At 49.6% G+C, this 17,725-nt stretch overlaps 1 long non-coding RNA gene across 8 annotated transcripts; it reads left to right on the forward strand.

Annotated features, from left to right (window-relative positions):
- Positions 1-5,107: 5,107 nt before the first annotated feature.
- On the forward strand, positions 5,108-16,686 carry LOC134057468 (uncharacterized). 8 transcript variants are annotated; one of them, XR_009934314.1, is made up of 6 exons: positions 7,589-8,029; positions 8,577-8,699; positions 8,815-8,905; positions 10,177-10,680; positions 12,038-12,257; positions 13,019-15,998. It is a non-coding gene; the product is annotated as an uncharacterized LOC134057468 (long non-coding RNA). The 8 variants fall into 8 exon arrangements; XR_009934317.1 differs by lacking the exons at positions 7,589-8,029; positions 8,577-8,699; positions 8,815-8,905 and adding exons at positions 5,108-5,175; positions 5,536-5,592 and having other exon boundaries at positions 13,019-15,997; XR_009934312.1 differs by having other exon boundaries at positions 7,588-8,029; positions 8,577-8,905.
- The last annotated feature ends 1,039 nt before the right edge of the window (positions 16,687-17,725 follow it).

Here is a 17,725-nt window from a genome sequence, read left to right on the forward strand (position 1 = left end):
CGATGTCATTTTGGAGGGCACGTTTGGCACTCCAATGGCAGCCAGGTTTGGAGAAAGGGGCAGCTTTGGTCTGGGAGAAATCCTCGACCATCTGGAATTTTTGTGTGTAAAATCCCCGGTCAGGCCACAGGCAAGTTTGCTCTGTAAGGTGGCAATTTTCACAGGAAGGAAAAGTCCAGCGCCCACTTGCCAGATGTCATTTTGGAGGGCACGTTTGGCACTCAAATGGCAGCCAGGTTTGGAGAAAGGGGCAGCTTTGGTCTGGGAGAAATCCTCGACCATCTGGAATTTTTGTGTGTGAAATCCCCGGTCAGGCCATAGGCAAGTTGGATCTGTTAAGGTGGCCATTTGCACAGGAAGGAAAAGTCCAGCGCCCACTTGGCAGATGTCATTTTGGAGGGCACGTTTGGCACTCAAATGGCAGCCAGGTTTGGAGAAAGGGGCAGCTTTGGTCTGGGAGAAATCCTCGACCATCTGGAATTTTTGTGTGTGAAGTCCCCGGTCAGGCCACCGGCAAGTTGGCTCTGTATGGTGGCAATTTTCACAGGAAGGAAAATTCCAGAGCCCACTTGGCAGATGTCATTTTGGAGGGCACGTTTGGCACTCCAATGGCAGCCAGGTTTGGAGAAAGGGGCATCTTTGGTCTGGGAGAAATCCGCGACCATCTGGAATTTTTGTGTGTAATATCCCTGGTCCGCCCACAGGCAAGTTGGCTCTGTATGGTGGCACTTTTGCACAGGAAGAAAAAGTCAAGACCCAACTTGCCAGATGTCATTTTGGAGGGCACGTTTGGCACTCGAATGGCAGCCAGGTTTGGAGAAAGGGGCAGCTTTGGTCTGGGAGAAATCCTCGACCATCTGGAATTTTTGTGTGTAAAATCCCCGGTCAGGCAACAGGCAAGTTGGCTCTGTAAGGTGGCAATTTTCACAGGAAGGAAAAGTCCAGCGCCCACTTGGCAGATGTCATTTTGGAGGGCACGTTTGGCACTCCAATGGCAGCCAGGTTTGGAGAAAGGGGCAGCTTTGGTCTGGGAGAAATCCTCGACCATCTGGAATTTTTGTGTGTAAAATCCCTGGTCAGGCCACAGGCAAATTGGCTGTGTATGGTGGTACTTTTCCACAGGACCAAAAGTCAAGACCCAACTTGGCAGATGTCATTTTGGAGGGCACGTTTGGCACTCAAATGGCAGCCAGGTTTGGAGAAAGGGGCAGCTTTGGTCTGGGAGAAATCCTCGACCATCTGGAATTTTTGTGTGTGAAATCCCCGGTGAGGCCACAGGCAAGTTGGCTCTGTAAGGTGGCAATTTTCACAGGAAGGAAAAGTCCAGCGCCCACTTGGCAGATGTCATTTTGGAGGGCACGTTTGGCACTCAAATGGCAGCCAGGTGTGGAGAAAGAGGCATCTTTGGTCTGGGAGAAATCCTCGACCATCTGGAATTTTTGTGTGTAATATCCCTGGTCCGGCCACAGGCAAGTTGGCTCTGTAAGGTGGCACTTTTGCACAGGAAGAAAAAGTCAAGACCCAACTTGCCAGATGTCATTTTGGAGGGCACGTTTGGCACTCGAATGGCAGCCAGGTTTGGTGAAAGGGGCAGCTTTGGTCTGGGAGAAATCCTTGACCATCTGGAATTTTTGTGTGTAAAATCCCTGGTCAGGCCACAGATAAATTGGCTGTGTATGGTGGCACTTTTTCACAGGAACACAAAGTCAAGACCCAACTTGGCAGATGTCATTTTGGAGGGCACGTTTGGCACTCGAATGGCAGCCAGGTTTGGAGAAAGGGGCAGCTTTGGTCTGGGAGAAATCCTCGACCATCTGGAATTTTTGTGTGTAAAATCCCCGGTCAGGTCACAGGCAAGTTGAATCTGTAAGGTGGCACTTTTGCACAGGAAGAAAAAGTCAAGACCCAACTTCTGCCTCGTGTCCTCTGTGTCTGGTTTATAATGTGTAGACTATATGGATAAATGAATTCCACGTAAGTATGCCAAATATAAATAGAAAAAAAAATTGAAATATAGTTTTAAAATAAAGGGGTTTTAGTTTTCTGTTTTGTTAGAGGCCGGGCTTTTCCATAAATAATATAAAAATGTAAAGATACAGAATATATAAACGTGTGTGTGTGTGTGTGTGTGTGTGTTTATACAGATATATACACACACATAAAATACAAATGTTAGTAATATAAAGATTTCTTAATAAAAATAATATTGTACCCATGTTGTAATTGATGCCAATAAACATTAAATTCAGTATCCAAAAATAGGTATTGATTATGAATATAAATTAATTATTAACAAACATATATATATATATATAGCTAATGGGTTTGGTTTTTTTTTTAATTTGTTCATGGCAGGGATTTTTTAGTTTGGGTCGGGGTTTTTTGGGGGGCATTCGTTTAGTAGGATTTTTTAAAGGGAGGGACCTCGATGTTTTTTGGCCCCTTGTCTCTCTGTCTCTCTGTGTGTCTGTCTCTCTGTCTGTGTGTGTCTGTCTCTCTGTCTATGTGTCTGTCTCTCTGTCTGTGTGTCTGTCTCTCTGTCTGTTTGTGTCTGTCTCTCTGTCTGTGTGTCTGTCTCTCTGTCTGTGTGTGTCTGTCTCTCTGTCTGTGTGTCTCCCTGTCTCTCTGTCTGTGTGTCTGTCTCTCTGTCTCTCTGTGTGTCTCTCTGTCTGTGTGTGTCTGTGTCTCTGTGTGTGTGTCTCTCTGTGTGTGTGTCTCTCTGTCTGTGTGTCTGTCTCTCTGTCTGTGTGTGTCTGTCTCTCTGTCTGTGTGTCTCTCTGTCTGTGTGTGTCTGTCTCTCTGTCTGTGTGTCTGTCTCTCTCTCTGTGTCCCCCGTGTCCCCAAAGAGCCGCAGCCCCGGGCTGAGCTCGGCCGCAGTGCTGCCGCCTTGTGGTAAGAGATCGGTACTGCAGCCGTGCCCGGAGCCGGAGCCCGGGCAGTGCTGCCGCCTTGTGGACACAGCGCGGTACTGCAGCCGTGCCCCGAAGCGGCGACCGGCTCCTCCTCGGCGCTGCTGCGGGAGGGCGGTGGGGCGCGAAATGGTGCGCCTGACCTTCTCAAGATGGCGGAGGGCCCAAGGTGACGATGCCGTTCCACTGGGACCGATGCGACGCTCGGGACGGCGGACGCAATAGGACCCCGGAGAGATACGCTGAAGGGGGGGGGGTGTGTCCTTTTTTTCCCGCCCTTTTTTTGCCGTCCTATGTAGAAGGTCGGGTGAGCGATGGCCGAGTCGCCATCTTGGGAGTGGCACGCTGCAATTTCCGCCCTTACTGGCGCCATGTTTGGTCCTGGCAGAAGCCACTTCCGGTGCGTTGCCAGCGTTGTCGTGGTAACTGTAAAGCCCCAGATAATGGTGTCTATAGAAGTCGCCTGCCTGAATCCGACCCCCGACGCCGATGGCGCGCTCTCCCGCCGCCTGTCCCACGAGCCATTTCCAGCACCGCTGACCAGTCCGCCCCCGTCCGCACCGCGTAAAAGGCGACGGAAAATCGCGCCGAGAACGCGGGATCGGTTTCGGGGCCGGATTCAGGCAGGCGAGTTCAATAATCGCCAATGTAGGGGGCCTTCTTATTCGCCTCCCTAAACAAAGATGGCGGAGGTACCGGAAATGGCTTCTGCCAGTACCAAAGATGGCGGCAGGGAAGGGCGGAAATTGCATCTCGACCCTCCCAAGATGGCGACTCAACCGTCACTCGCCCGACCTTCTGCATAGGGCGGCAAAAAGGGGCGGGGAAAAAAAGGACCCCCACGGGGTGTCGACTGCATTGCCTGCGCGCGACGCCGACGCCGATCCCTCCCCCCCGGCGCGATTTTGCGCGGCGTTTCCCATCGTGCCCACACGGGCTGTGGGCTCAGCGGCGCCGCGGACGCGCGGGAGCCCGGCGGGCGCCGACAGGCAGCGGCGGGCCCGCCCCTCTCTCTGCCGGGGTCCTTCCACGGCCGCCGTCGCGGAGAGCGACTCCCGTCCCGTCGCTCCTCTCCGCGCCGCCCGGGTCCGCTCCCGCCCGGGGAAAGCATCGACGAAGGAAGAGCGGTCGCCCAGCTCCCGGAGCCATCGCCCTGCCCGCAGCCGGGAGCAGCCCGCAGGAGGAGGCAGCTGCTCTCTCTGCCGGAGAGGTGAGAGGGGCGGAAGGACGGGGCGGGGGGGGAGAGCGGGCACGGGAGAATTCCCAGGCACAATTCCAGCCCCCCCCCCCCCCCCCTTTCAGCTGGCAGCAGCCCGATGTCCTCTGCATGCGGCAGCAGCTGCAGCGCTGGTTTGGAGCAGGTTTCCATGGCATTTTATGGCAAAGGTGCCCTTTCTAGCCGGGAGCCCCGGCTGGGTTCCCTGGCTGGGAAAGTCCTTGAAGTAGCCAAAGGGAGCAGCTGCTGAGAATTCCGAGCCCGCTGTTCCTGTGGTTGTGGATACAATGTTTCAGTAGTGTGTGCTTCTGTCCTATGTGCTGCTAGATGTACTTTGGAGCAAGTTGACCCTTTCATCTCTCCCCACCTGCATTCTTCCTAGGTGTACGTTTTATTCAGCAGCACTCAGGTGAGAGAAAGGATCTCTGTTCCCATCAGCATCAAAGGAAAAAGTGTGCTCACACAGACCTAAGTTGTTTGGTCAAAAAACTCTTACTTTGGTTTGGTCCAAAAAATGTTATTACTGTGTGCAAACTCACGGGGAAGGTTTTATTCAACAGCTCTCAGTGGGACATGAAAGCTCCACTTTCCCTTTTCTTGAACAGTCTGAGACTCAATATTACTTGGTATCAATTTTATTACAGGCGATTTGAACTTTTTGAAGAGCCAGAAGGATTGTTTGTGCCTGCGTGTGTCACTAATATCCCTCCTCCCTCCAATGCAGGAGGGGGGAAAAAAGGCTGCAGAGCTTCCTGCAAGGGGCTGTAAGTGCAAATAAAGAGGAGCCAGAGGTTTAGTTGATATGAAGCACTAGTTCTGAAAAGAGCCTGATGGATTTGCTGATACCAAAACCAGTAGGAATAGGAGACTGAACTCGGGCATGGTGATGGTCTCCTTGGCTTTAAAAAGCTTTAATGGCTTTAAAAGGCATTTCTCTCAGACCTGGTTTATTTTTATTACCTTTCATTACATTTTAGAATAAAAAAGCCCCGCTCCATCACTGCGGCTGTGATGTGTGACTAAAGCCCATCTTCCCTCCACTGGGAGCAGGTGAGAGATGGAACTAAACCCCGAAGGATTTTCTGCTCACTGATGGCACGTGAGTTTTCTTGGGAATTCTCTGCCAAATGTGGTCAGTTGTTCTTGAATGTGGCCATGAGGGGAGTTGAACGTGCCAGCCCAGATCTGCAAACATGCAGTGCCAGAAGGAGATCCCTTGAAGTGTCACCTGGGATGTGTTCCACTGACTCACTAGTGGGTGCTGTGCCCAGGTCCCCTGTCCAAATCCTGGGCGGGGAGAAGCCAGGACTGCACATTGCTCGTGATATGAAGTCACTTCTGGGGAGGTTCAATAGAAATGAGATGCCAGGGAGGGAATGGCTTCTAACTGTAAATATTTTTGTCCTAGAGGAGCCCTGCCCAGTCTGACTGCTGCCCAGTGCTGCTCCCTGACTGCACGCTCTCTTGGTGAGCCTCTGTCCTGCTGGCCGTGCCTTTTCTGTCCCCGTCCCCGTGCCGCTCCGTGCCCGTCTTTACCCTCCCGAGCACGTGGCGTGGTCGATTCCTGTCTCCCGGTCCTGGTTTCCCTTTTTGTCTCTGTGTCCCTGCGTCCTTGCTGTGTGTTTGGGACTCCGTCTTTTTGTCTGTCCTTCTCCGTGCCTCACTCGTGTTCCCGTTCTGTTCCCTGTGGCTCTGTGGTGCTCCCCGTGCCATTGTTTCCCCCGGGATCCTTGTGTCCCCTTCGCTGCCCCTGTTCTTTTTTAATCCCTCTCTCGTGCTGCCCATCTAGCATCCCTTTTTTGTGGTTTTGTTTTCTATTTTTTTTCCCTCCATTTCATCCTGCACCCCGATCTTCATTTTCTTTCCTGTGTCCTCTCTGCTGCCACTCTCTGCCTCGTGTCCTCTGTGTCTGCGGGGCTGGGGAGGAACTTTAGCCCTCCTGGGGGCTGCCCCCCACCCCTTTCCTTGTGCCAGCAGGGTCCCTTTTTGGGGGCATGGACCCGTGGGAAGGGTTCCCATCAAGGGCCGTGCTGCCGTCCAGGGCAGCTGGAGCGGTTCTGTGCCTTCATTTTGGGGGTGAGGAAAGAAGGCGGAGGGGGGGACGGGGTGGAGACTCGGGGGGCTCCGATGTGTTTCGGGGCAGCCCGAGGTCCCCGGCAGAGGGAGCCACGCTGCGGGGCAGGAGCAGGGGAGTGGGGAATGGGGCGGGGGGGGGAGGGGGGGGCGTGCTGGGTGCCCTCCCCCAGAGGGACCCACGGGTGCCAGGACATTCCTAGGGAGGGGTGGCCGTAGAATACATGAAAAATTTTTGTTTGTTTTCATTTTGTTAGAGGAAGGCTTTCTTTAGTTTTGGCTGGGGTTTATTTTGGTGCATTCATTCAGGGGGATTTCCTGAAGGGATGGATCTCGTTGTTTCATCCCCCCCCCACCCCATCCCTTGTCTGTCTGTCTGTCTGTCTGTCTGTCTGTCTGCCCGTCCCCAAAGGGCCGCAGCCCCGGGCTGAGCTCGGCGGCAGTGCTGCCGCCTTGTGGGCACAGCGCGGTACTGCAGCCGTCGCCTGTCTCGGATGCAGCCCCACAGCGAGCAGTCCGCAGCAGAAGTGTGAAAGCTGGGATCCTTTGACTTCTGCAGGGGACTTCATTTTCTTTTCCTCTTCTTCTCTTCCAGGACAGGAGAAATGGTTCCACTCCTCCCATCTTTGCCAAAAGCTGTGGTGTTTGAGGAGCCAGAGCCAAGGTGCCTTCAGCACCAGGGCTCTGCACTGGGGGGCTCCCGGTCCTGACCGCGCAGGGTTCCCCTTTTCCTCCCCGCTGGGATGAAGTGTCTATGGAATCTGGGATCTGGGTGAAACTGCAGCTCTGCTGGTATCCAGGGACGTGAGGTTCCGGGGGACTGCGTTTCCCTGTGGCTTTCCAGGTCGGCAGCAGCCGGAGGAAATGGGGTGCCAGAGCCGTGCCCCATCAGGCCGTGTTTGCCTCTGAGGAACAGAGAGTCCGGGCTGAGGTGAGATTGCCAGGAGTGCTTGGATGGATGAGCTGTGCGGGGAACGGGGAGCTCGGAATCGCAGCTGCTGCTGGATCCTTTGCCTTAGGTCTGCTCCGTTTGTGTCTGTGCCAAGTGGGATTTGTGCTGGGGAGAGAGGTGCTGTGGGGAGCCAAAGGTGGAGTAAATCCTCTGTGGGGATGGGCAGCGAAGGACTGAGTAGCAGGGGAAGGAGAGGATTTCTAAAGGATACGACTGTTTCTGCCAAGAGCGGGGTGGAGCAGCGATGGGGGTGGTTGGGTTTGGCCTGGGCTCTGTTATTCTTGGTGCCATTTTAAAATTCTGTCGTGTGATTTACTGTGCGGGAGCTTTCGAACGAGAGCTGACGGAAATGTAGGTTAAGCCTTGGAAGTTGGGTCCATTGACTGCAGCAGCTCGCCGAGGCTGGAGGACTGGGGTGATGGCTGCTCCCAGGAAAGGTCACTTATTTATTGATACTGTGTCACATTTCCCTCAGCCCGGAATGGCTGTGAGTTTGTGCTCTTCTCAGTGGGGGATTGGAGAAGGTTTTGGCTGTAATTAGCAGTCGGAGAAAAATCCTGCTAAATAAAAGTGTCTCACCTCTGTCCCCCCTAAGTTATCCCAGTTTGTCCCAGCTTGGAGCTGCGCAGAAGTCAGGCAGGGGAAATGACCTCAGGGATACAGCTGTCAGTTCCAAGGCAGCGAGAGAAGATGTAGCAGCCAAGGGCAGGGGAGGGGAAAGGTTTCAGAAAGCATTTCTGTGGTGTAATGAATGCCAATTTCTGCTTGCCCAGGGAGAAGAGGACGAACTCCCAGCCATTCAGGCCTGACAGTCCCCTGCAGCGAGGGCATACACTGGAAGAGTTCAGGGTCGAAGACAAGGCTGAGGGAAAATCCAGGGTATTTATAAGGGATGATGGGAGGTGGGTCCAGGGTGAGAATCCAGTGGGTAAAGGGAAAAGTGGTGTAAGGGAGGAGTAATACAGGGCAGGGGCCGATAAGGTAGGATGGGTGGAACAGTGCAGTGAACATAAACCAGTGGGGGGGGGGGTACAGGGATACAAGAACTTTCCAGAGCTGGGAGGAGACAAGGGATGACATAACTGGGAATAGAGGCAACCAATGGGAAATGAGGGTTATAAAGCTTTACCTTAAAGCTTTGCCATAAAGAATTTTTAAAACCTTTGACAACCTTCTTAGGAGCTATTCTAAACTTAAACAAATGCCCTCCAAGGTCTGGGGCCATGGGCCAACTCCTCACCCAAAACACTGGTCTGGCTTGGCATGTCAGTCAGTCCGATTCCTACACTGGGCCTCTGCATGATATTCGCCCAGAAGCTGCCTTTCAAGGACTGAAGTGGAACAAAAAGTATAAAAGAAATGTCATTCCCAGAGGGAAAACAGTTTCATTTCTCTTGTGTCTACTTTTTTTTTTTTTTTTTAACAGTTACCTCAAAATTCCCGGATCCAGAACAGCTACTCTGAGTTTTGGTAGAGATTCCAAAGCGGGATACAGTAGGTTTCAAAGTACACCTTGGAAAATCAATCGTTTGTCTGCAGCATGCAGCATGTAGGTGTGATGTCTGTAACTGGTCTTAGTTGATGCAGAGGTACTTGGAAAAAAACGTTTAATCTTTCATCTCTCCCCACCTGCATTCTTCCTAAGTGTACTTTTTATTCAGCAGGACTCGGATGAGAGAGAGAGAGAGAGAGAGAGGGAGGAACTCTCTTCACATCAGCGTCAAAGGAAAAAGTGTTCAGCGACTTACAGTCCAGGTGACTGTTCTGTGTAAAAGCAGGATTGTTTTGCCATCAGACCTTGCGTGCCGTACCAGTCTGTGCGTTAACAGGTGCCTAAGAAAGGTCAAAAGGGAATAACTCCATGTCGTTCACTCGTGTGAATCTTGGTGGGGAGCAGAGCCGAGAGTGAACTGCAGTGAGGGGGAGGTTACTGAAGCCCCAGTTTGTTTCCAGCGAGCGTGGTGTTGTGGTGTTCAAAGTTACAGGTGCCTGCTGGCCTGGAGCTGGATACTTCTGCCTCTGCTTTCTTTGGGGGTTGATGATTCCTTATGTTTTTGTTGGTGTGCCAGCATCTTAGATACTGACGACTCTTTCTCCTCTCAGTGTCTTCTCCCATGTGCTTATTTAGCTGCTTAGCTAAAGGATTTGTCTAATGGTAGTTAAGGAATTCAGGTGCAGACTCCAACAGGACAGTCGTAGCTGCAGATGAATCTCTTTAATGCTATCATCGAACCCCAGCATGGTTATTGCTCCCAGTTTTCCTTGTGGAAATGTGAAACAGGAATTCATGGGTTCTTCCTGCATGACTGAAGGTGTGTCCCACAGGATGCTTTTGTGCAAGCATAGGAGGATGTACAGCAAACATTTTTACTGCAGTGTTTTCCCCGTTGCCTGGTTCCAGGAGAGCAGAGCTCACTGTTCGTGCAGCAGACAGGTTTATCCAAGTGCTGGCTCAGTGGCTCCATGGTGAAATCATGTACTGCCTCTGGGCTTCAGAGTGTCATGTGCAGAGATTCGCTTTTAACACGACTTGAGTTAAAATTCCTCTAAGAACTAATCAGTCCAAGATCCATTCCACTACCGCTTTTTCATGTTCTTGTTTCACTTTTTCCTGTTTGTGTTTCACATCAGTTCTTTTCATCTCTGATTCCTTCACGGCACTTAGACCCCATCTTAATTTCAGGGAAGATATTTGGATGCAAATGAAGTTTTAATTGGGATGCTTTTCTAACTACTCTCCCTCCAGGAGAGCTGCCTCAGCCTGGATGAGTGTGAGGGTACCCAGCTCTCCTTTAGGGCTGGGAGCACGGCAGGGTGCAGAGCTCATGGTGAATCTTGTTTCAACACTGTCAATACCAAAAGATGTTAGAACACAGTCCTTGAAGGAATAACGTACAAAAGTCTACTGCAAGCCTAGGGACAAGCTGTCCTTCTTAAAGATGTGCACTGATGGATGTTTTGTCAAACCCCTCTGGGGACGGAATGTGTGCCAAAAGCTTGGTTAACCCCTTGTCTTCTGCTGCTAGGGCAGCGTCTTAGCCCAGGTCTCGGGGGCTGTGTGGAGGTTGCTCCCTGGAGCAGGGTCCCCCCGTGAGGAGGAGCCAGAGATTGGGTCACTGGAGCAGGTAAGGATCTGTTTCCATTTAGTCCTTGTTTTTGCTGGCTTTAACGTCACGGCTGCAGCGTTCCTTCGGACCTTGTGCCCCGCAGCAGCAGTTCCAGCTGCTGAGCTGGGTGGGGAGCCGTTCTGGGCTGGGGCTTTCAGCCTCCCGGGCGTCCATTGAAATCAGCCCTTTGTTTGATTTCCTTCAGTCTCTGGGGTTTGCCACCCTCGGTGCCACGGGACCGAGCTGTGCGAAGGCTCGATCCCGTCGGTCCAAAGTCCTGGGCAGCGTTTCCAGCAGCAGGGGCTGGAGGCATCGGGGGCTGCCTTTGGAGCCTTGTTCTCCCCTTGGCTTTTACAGAGGGTGCCAGACTCTGCCCTTGAGGATCCAGTGTTGCTTTTGGACGTTGATCCTGCAGCTGGACAGGTCAGGTAACAGGGATTAGAGTCAGTTCTTGGGCCCAGCGCGGGTCTTGTCCCACAAAGAGCACTCTGGTGCCAGGGGGCTTCCTGGGGGCACTGGGCTGGTGTTAGCATCTTCTCTCTTATCTTTTGCATGATGTGATTGTCCCTTGATGTGAGAAGGCAGAAAATGAGGCAGGAGGGGGAGCTCGTTTTGTTTTTGTGAACTCCAGGCTTGGGGCAGCTGCAGGGCACTTTGGTTTGAAAAAAGGCTGCCCCGACACAGTGAACTTGACCCTCTCTTGGGCACTTTGGGATCCCTCTGTGCCGCTCTTTCCCCCGATCCTTCACCTGCGAGGTGTGGGCTCAGAATCAGCTGCCCCTGCTGGACGGGTTTTTACATGTACAAATTAATTTTGTTAGAGAAGCCGTCAGGTGTAATGAGAATGTATGGAAAACAGGTGGTTGGTACACTAGCTGATACACTTTCTTCTTCATTTCTTTAACCTGTTCTTAAAAGAAGCCCTAAACTGGAAAACTGAATTGGGGGGGGGGGGGGGATGGGGGGATGTTCAGGAGGTGCTTTTCATTTCTTTTGAAGTGTTGCTTTGGATTTTGGTATGTCAAGTGACACCAACAAAAGAAGATTGGAGGAACCGAGCTTCGGGACTCTGCAGTTAATTCTTTTAATGTGTTTGTGTGGGTGCAGAAAATGCCAAATCCCAAAGCAATTCTCTTACCTGTAACGTGAAGTGCAACAACATCTTTAAAGCCAAGTGCCCGGTGTGGGGTTCTCACGCAGGTTTTTATGGTCTGAAGGTTTTTCTTGCGTCCCAAAAGCCACAAGGAACCTGTCAGAAGCCGGCCTGCATTGCATATGTGGGATTTCAATTGGCTCTTGGATTCTTCCCTGCAACCTTCTCTGGAGTTTTTGTGCCAGAGGGGCTCCGACCCCAGAGCCGTACGGGGGGGGGGGGGGGGGGGGGGTGCGTTGCCTTGATAGATGGGAATGAGATTGGCCAAGTCTGTCAGGAAAGGAAAACCATCCCCGAGGTTTGTTTGGCCAAAGATGGACCATGAAGACACCCGTACTGGCACTGGGTGTGAGCGCTGATGCTTTTGGGTGGTGTGGTGCCTGTGGCCCCTCAGAAGTCAGGGCGAGGCTGAAGGAAGGAGGGAAGCTGCCACAGCTGCAGGGGAGGGAAGTGCTGGCTGTTCCCAACTGCTTGGTGCAGAATTGGGAGAAGTGGGAGAGGAGCTTTCCTCCTTCTTTCTCTCCATCACTGGGCACGAAGAATATTAGGATGAAGCTGCACTAAGCTGTGTCATTTGTGGGCTGTTGACCGGTTGTTGCTTTTTCTGGCTTTTTCATGTATTTCCAGGCGGTGCAGTGAGGAGCAAGTTGCTGGCTTACGTGATTTCTGAGTGACCTGTCACAGAAACGGGCATCTGTGTGTGCAGGTGCTTCCTGGCAAATCCAGATGTGACGTGGAAATCCTAAGGGAGGAGTTCCAGCCTTGACCACGCGTGACACAGGCTTGTGGAAATGGAAATGGCCTTGGCAGAAGAGCAGCTGTGAGGTGAAGCAGGACTGCAATACAGGTAAGCAGAAGAACCAGGTGAGGTGTTACTTGTTGGTCCTGCGTGCACCTCGTGCCTCTGCCTGCTGCCAACACTTGGTGCTGCAGCTCCACAGAGCCCATTTCAGTGTTTGTTGGGTTTGATTTTTGCGGTCAGTTCCTGTAAACAACTCCCCTGCTTTACCTGACCCATCCCTGGGGTGTGGTCCAGGACTCACCCTTACCCTGGAGGAATTCTCTGCTCCCCTGGAGAGGGGCTGAAGGCCGGGCTTATGAGCAGAGGGAAAACAACCAAACCGTGGGCACTGTGTCCTGGATGCATGCAGCACCACGTGTTTTTTTCCAAGTTCCCAGCCCTGATGAATGTAAACAAGAAAATGCCTGTTCCTTGACTTGTCCAGCTCTCCCCCCTGCATCCCCTGCCCTTATCCCTTGCGTGCCAAGGTCCTGCATCTCCCTGGCTCTCCAGCTGCAGCCCACCTTGTCCTGCCTGTGGCTGAGAAAATATGGGCTGAGATTTTTTTTTAGCAGCTACCCATTCATTTAAAGAGCACAAAGAGCATACAGTGCAGAGAGTCTTTCGGAAAGACATCCAAAGTAGGGACTCTGCTTTTCCTGTAGTTCTCCTTCCTGTTTTCACCTGGGCTGGAAGGATGGGCATGGCCTGTATGTACCATATGAAAGTGATGTTACGAAATTTGTCCAGAAGTTCTGATGATGATGCTTGTTCCTCATTTTTTGACAGAAAACATTCTCATTTTGCCTTTCCCACATTGTTTCCAGGTGCTGCCCAGGGGGGACATCTGTGGCCTCAGACAGCGATGGCCTTGGAGCAAGGGGAGCCTTTGCACAGCTCACCTGCAGAGCTCAGGTGGATGGGACAGGATTGGTGTGGCCTGAGAAGTCCTGAACAGCTGTGTCTGTGTTCTGCAGTGCCTTGAAACCTTTCTCTGTCAGGTTTTGGAGGGGTTTCTCTTTAGGATTTCTTGTGATGCAGCACCCCGGGTGTCCCTTTGTGCAAAGTCCAGTGGTGAAGGAGGATTGAGTGAGTGACAAGTGGGGTCTGGCATGAAAATGGTTCTGTTAAAATGGAGCAAAGACTGCAATAAGAAAAACGAGCATCCCTTTACTGTCTGAAAGGGTTAGGAATAAAAATGCTGGAGAAGGGCACTTTTATATTTGAATTGGTGTCACCTGTCTTGGATCAAGCCCCACAGTGAGCAATCCAGATCAGAAGTGTGTAAGCTGGGATCCTTTGACTTCTGCAGGGGACTTCATTTTCTTTTCTTCTTCTTCTCTTCCAGGACCGGAGAAATGGTTGTGGAATTATTAGATGGCTTTTGTTAGATGCAGGTTTTATTTTTTCGGAAGTTTTTTTACTGCAGCCCTTTTAAGATGGTTTTCAATAATACAGTGTATAGTTTTATATTGTTTGTAGGTGGCATATGATAAGAGATGTTGTCTAGTTAATGCTGTATCTTTTAGTTTAGGTGTTGATAAGGTTTTTCTTGAGTTGAGTTTTGTTTTTGTGTGTTTTTGTTTTTTTTTTTTGTGGGGTCTTGTTTCTAAAGGATGCGTTGCTAAGGTTTCTGATGGTGTTAGGGGCTGTAGCGTAAAGCATAGGGCTGGTTTTCAGTTATTTTGTGATGGCTTTTATTATTGTGAGTATTCAGTGTTTGTTTTGGGGGTTTGAGGTAATGTCATGTAGCTGATTTACTTGTTTTTTACTCTTATAATTGGGATATTATATGGGTTATGTTATTTATATTGGCTTGTTATTATATCAAAGGGGTTTTATGTGTTTGGTTTGTTTGATTAGTAGTGTATGTTTTATTAGTTTTATTATTATATCATTGGGCTTTTGTTTATTAGCAGTATATGTTTTATACTTGCAGATAATACGGGAGATATTGTTTATGGTTATATTTATCTTTTGGTTTTGTGTTTATCTGTAGGTGGTATTTGTGTATTGATGGTTTGAGACATAATGGGTTGATTGAGCTTGGAGTTAACTTCTTTTGGCGTAGTTAATTTAGGTTTATTTGTGCAATTTTTATTTTTGGGTTTGATTGGTTTGTTTGTTGTTTTGGTGTTTTTTATTATTTTTATTTTTTGGGAACATGGATATTTATAGAGTGGATTATTTTAGGTAGGTTTTTTTTTTACTGTAGTGGTTATTTTTTTTTTTTTTTAATATTTTAGTGCTTTTAGGTTCTTGTAATGTTGTCAATTAGTTTGGGTTTTTATATTTCTTTGGTTTTTTTGGAATGTTTAGGGTCAGTTGCCTTGTTCTGAGTTAAATAAGATGGTTTGATTTATTTTTTGTAGTAGTTCTTGTGATTTGTTATGAGGGTTTCTATACAGTTTTATTTCTGTTTCATATTTAGGATGTGATGGGAATTGTTAGTGACAAGAGTGTAGTGTGTTTCTTTTTTTATTGCTGGTAGTGGGTTGTATGGTGTAGGTTTTGTATTTTGCAGAGTATTTTTTGCTTTTATTTAGTGAGATCCAAGTTTTTGGTTTTAGGTTCATTTGTAATTATTTTCACCTCTTTGGGGATTTAGATTTTTGGTGTGAGTGCCCTGCCTGATGACAGTAATTGGTTGATTTCATGTGGTATTGGTGGCATGGTGGGTAGAGGGCATTTTTGTTTTGACTATTAATTTTAATATTGGTAGATGGGATAGTAGGAGGATTTGTGTTTTAGTGTTGATTGGTTTTGAGGTGGTTTGGATTTTTTGATAACTTAAGGTGTTTTGTGAGCTGGTGGATGTTTTATGCTCTTGGTAGGAACACGATGCTGTTTTCTCGAGTGTATCCTTAGGAAGTGGATTTTTTCATTAGGTTTTTTGTTTGTTTTTCACGGTAAAATGTGTTTTTAGGAGAACTTGGGTAACTTTAAATATATTTTTGTTGAAGTTTTTTGTGTACTGTAGATGATGTGGAGTTTTCTTTTAGTGTAATTTGTATATAATCTGTGGTAGCCAGTAGGATTGTGTTTTTAGTTTTGGGGTAGTTGTTTTTAGGTGTATTGTACGTTTGTTTGGTGAAGGTAAATTGAGGTTTGTGTTGGGCTGTTGGAGGAACAGAGAAAAATGCTTTGGCCATGTTAATACGAGTGTGCAATTCAGTTTGGATTTTAGTTTGTATTGGAGTTTTAATACATTTGGTTCTGTGTTGTGTAATGGTGGAGTTCTTTAAGGAATGATAGCTGGTAGTAGTTTATTTTCTGTATGTTGGTGTATAGGTTGAATGGGGTTGTTGAAGGGCGTGTGGGTTTTGTTGCTTAGTTTTGGGTTTTGAGTTACGGAGTATTTTGTGGATGGGACAAGTATCTTGAGTTGGGTGCTGTTGGTAGTGTCTTGTTGAGGGGGTAATTGGTATTTGTTAGGGTTTTTTAAAGTAGCTTTATTACAGTTGTTTGGTAGTTGAGCTAAGGTGTTGATTTGTTTTCTCTTGGTTTGGCAGTAGATATATAAAATGCTTATTTGAGTTTTGAGGGCTTCTGGAACATTTGTACTGGAAGAGATTTAGAGTGTTTAGAATGCTTCACTTTTTGGGTTTGTTATAATGGGATTTAAATACTTCTCTAGCTACTTTGTTAGGTTTTATTACAGTTAAATATTGTGCTTCCTTGATTTAGATATTAACAGATATGGGATTAGTTTTTCTATGTCGTGATGGCTTTAGTGTGTGCTGTGTATGAGTGTTGACAAAGGTTTTATTGTTTCGGGTGTCCCTTTGTGCAAAGTCCAGTGGTGAAGGAGGATTGAGTGAGTGACAAGTGGGGTCTGGCATGAAAATGGTTCTGTTAAAATGGAGCAAAGACTGCAATAAGAAAAATGAGCATTCATTTTAATGTCTGAAAGGGTTAGGAACAAAAATGCTGGAGAGGGGCACTTTTATATTTGAATTGGTGTCACCTGTCTTGGATCAAGCCCCACAGCGAGCAGTCCAGATCAGAAGTGTGAAAGCTGGGATCCTTTGACTTCTGCAGGGGACTTCATTTTCTTTTCCTCTTCTTCTCTTCCAGGACCAGAGAAATGGTTCCACTCCTCCCATCTTTGCCAAAAGCTGTGCTGTTTGAGGAGCCAGAGCCAAGAGGCTTCAGCACCAGGGCTCTGCACTGGAGGGCTCCCGGTCCTGCCCCCGCAGGGTTCCCCTTTTCCTCCCCGCTGGGATGAAGTGTCTATGGAATCTGGGATCTGGGTGAAACTGCAGCTCTGCTGGTATCCAGGGACGTGAGGTTCCGGGGGACTGCGTTTCCCTGTGGCTTTCCAGGTCGGCAGCAGCCGGAGGAAATGGGGTGCCAGAGCCGTGCCCCATCAGGCCGTGTTTGCCTCTGAGGAACAGAGAGTCCGGGCTGAGGTGAGATTGCCAGGAGTGCTTGGATGGATGAGCCGTGCGGGGAACGGGGAGCTCGGAATCGCAGCTGCTGCTGGATCCATGGCCTTAGGTCTGCTCCGTCTGTGTCTGTGCCAAGTGGGATTTGTGCTGGGGAGAGAGGTGCTGTGGGGAGCCAAAGGTGGAGTAAATCCTCTGTGGGGATGGGCAGCGAAGGACTGAGTAGCAGGGGAAGGAGAGGATTTCTAAAGGATACGACTGTTTCTGCCAAGAGCGGGGTGGAGCAGCGATGGGGGTGGTTGGGTTTGGCCTGGGCTCTGTTATTCTTGGTGCCATTTTAAAATTCTGTCGTGTGATTTACTGTGCGGGAGCTTTCGAACGAGAGCTGACAGAAATGTAGGTTAAGCCTTGGAAGTTGGGTCCATTGACTGCAGCAGCTCGCCGAGGCTGGAGGACTGGGGTGATGGCTGCTCCCAGGAAAGGTCACTTATTTATTGATACTGTGTCACATTTCCCTCAGTGACTGCCAGCCCGGAATGGCTGTGAGTTTGTGCTCTTCTCACTGGGGAATTGGAGGAGGTTTTGGTGTAATTAGAAATTGGAGAAAAATCCCGTTGACAGTCTCACCTCTGTCCCCCTTTAAGTTATCCCAGTTTGTCCCAGCTTGGAGCTGCACAGAAATCAGGCAGGGGAAATGACATCAGGGATACAGCTGTCAGTTCCAAGGCAGAGAGAGGAAATGTAGCAGCAAAGGACAGGGGAGGGGAAAGGTTTCAGAAAGCATTTCTGTGGTGTAATGAATGCCAATTTCTGCTTGCCCAGGGAGAAGAGGACGAACTCCCAGCCATTCAGGCCTGACAGTCCCCTGCAGCGAGAGCTCGGCACGCATCCCCAGAGGCAAGTCCAGCAGGAGAAAGAAGGAAAAAAGGTGATTTCTTTTGCTTGCAAGTCATTTCCAGTTCTGAAAGCCCAGCCAACATTTGCTCTTGATTGTGGTCGGGTGAAGCACGAGCAGCGGGCACGGGTCGTGCCGTGGATGGAGCCGCAAAGCCCGGGGTCATTGAGAGGGGACACGAGAGGTGTTTGTGTAGGAAAATGCCGAGGGGATGTCCAGGGGAGCGAGGAGGCATTTCTGAGGGGATTGCC

This window comes from Cinclus cinclus, unplaced genomic scaffold (assembly GCF_963662255.1).
Source record: "Cinclus cinclus unplaced genomic scaffold, bCinCin1.1 SCAFFOLD_159, whole genome shotgun sequence".
NCBI classification, from domain to species: Eukaryota; Metazoa; Chordata; class Aves; order Passeriformes; family Cinclidae; genus Cinclus; species Cinclus cinclus.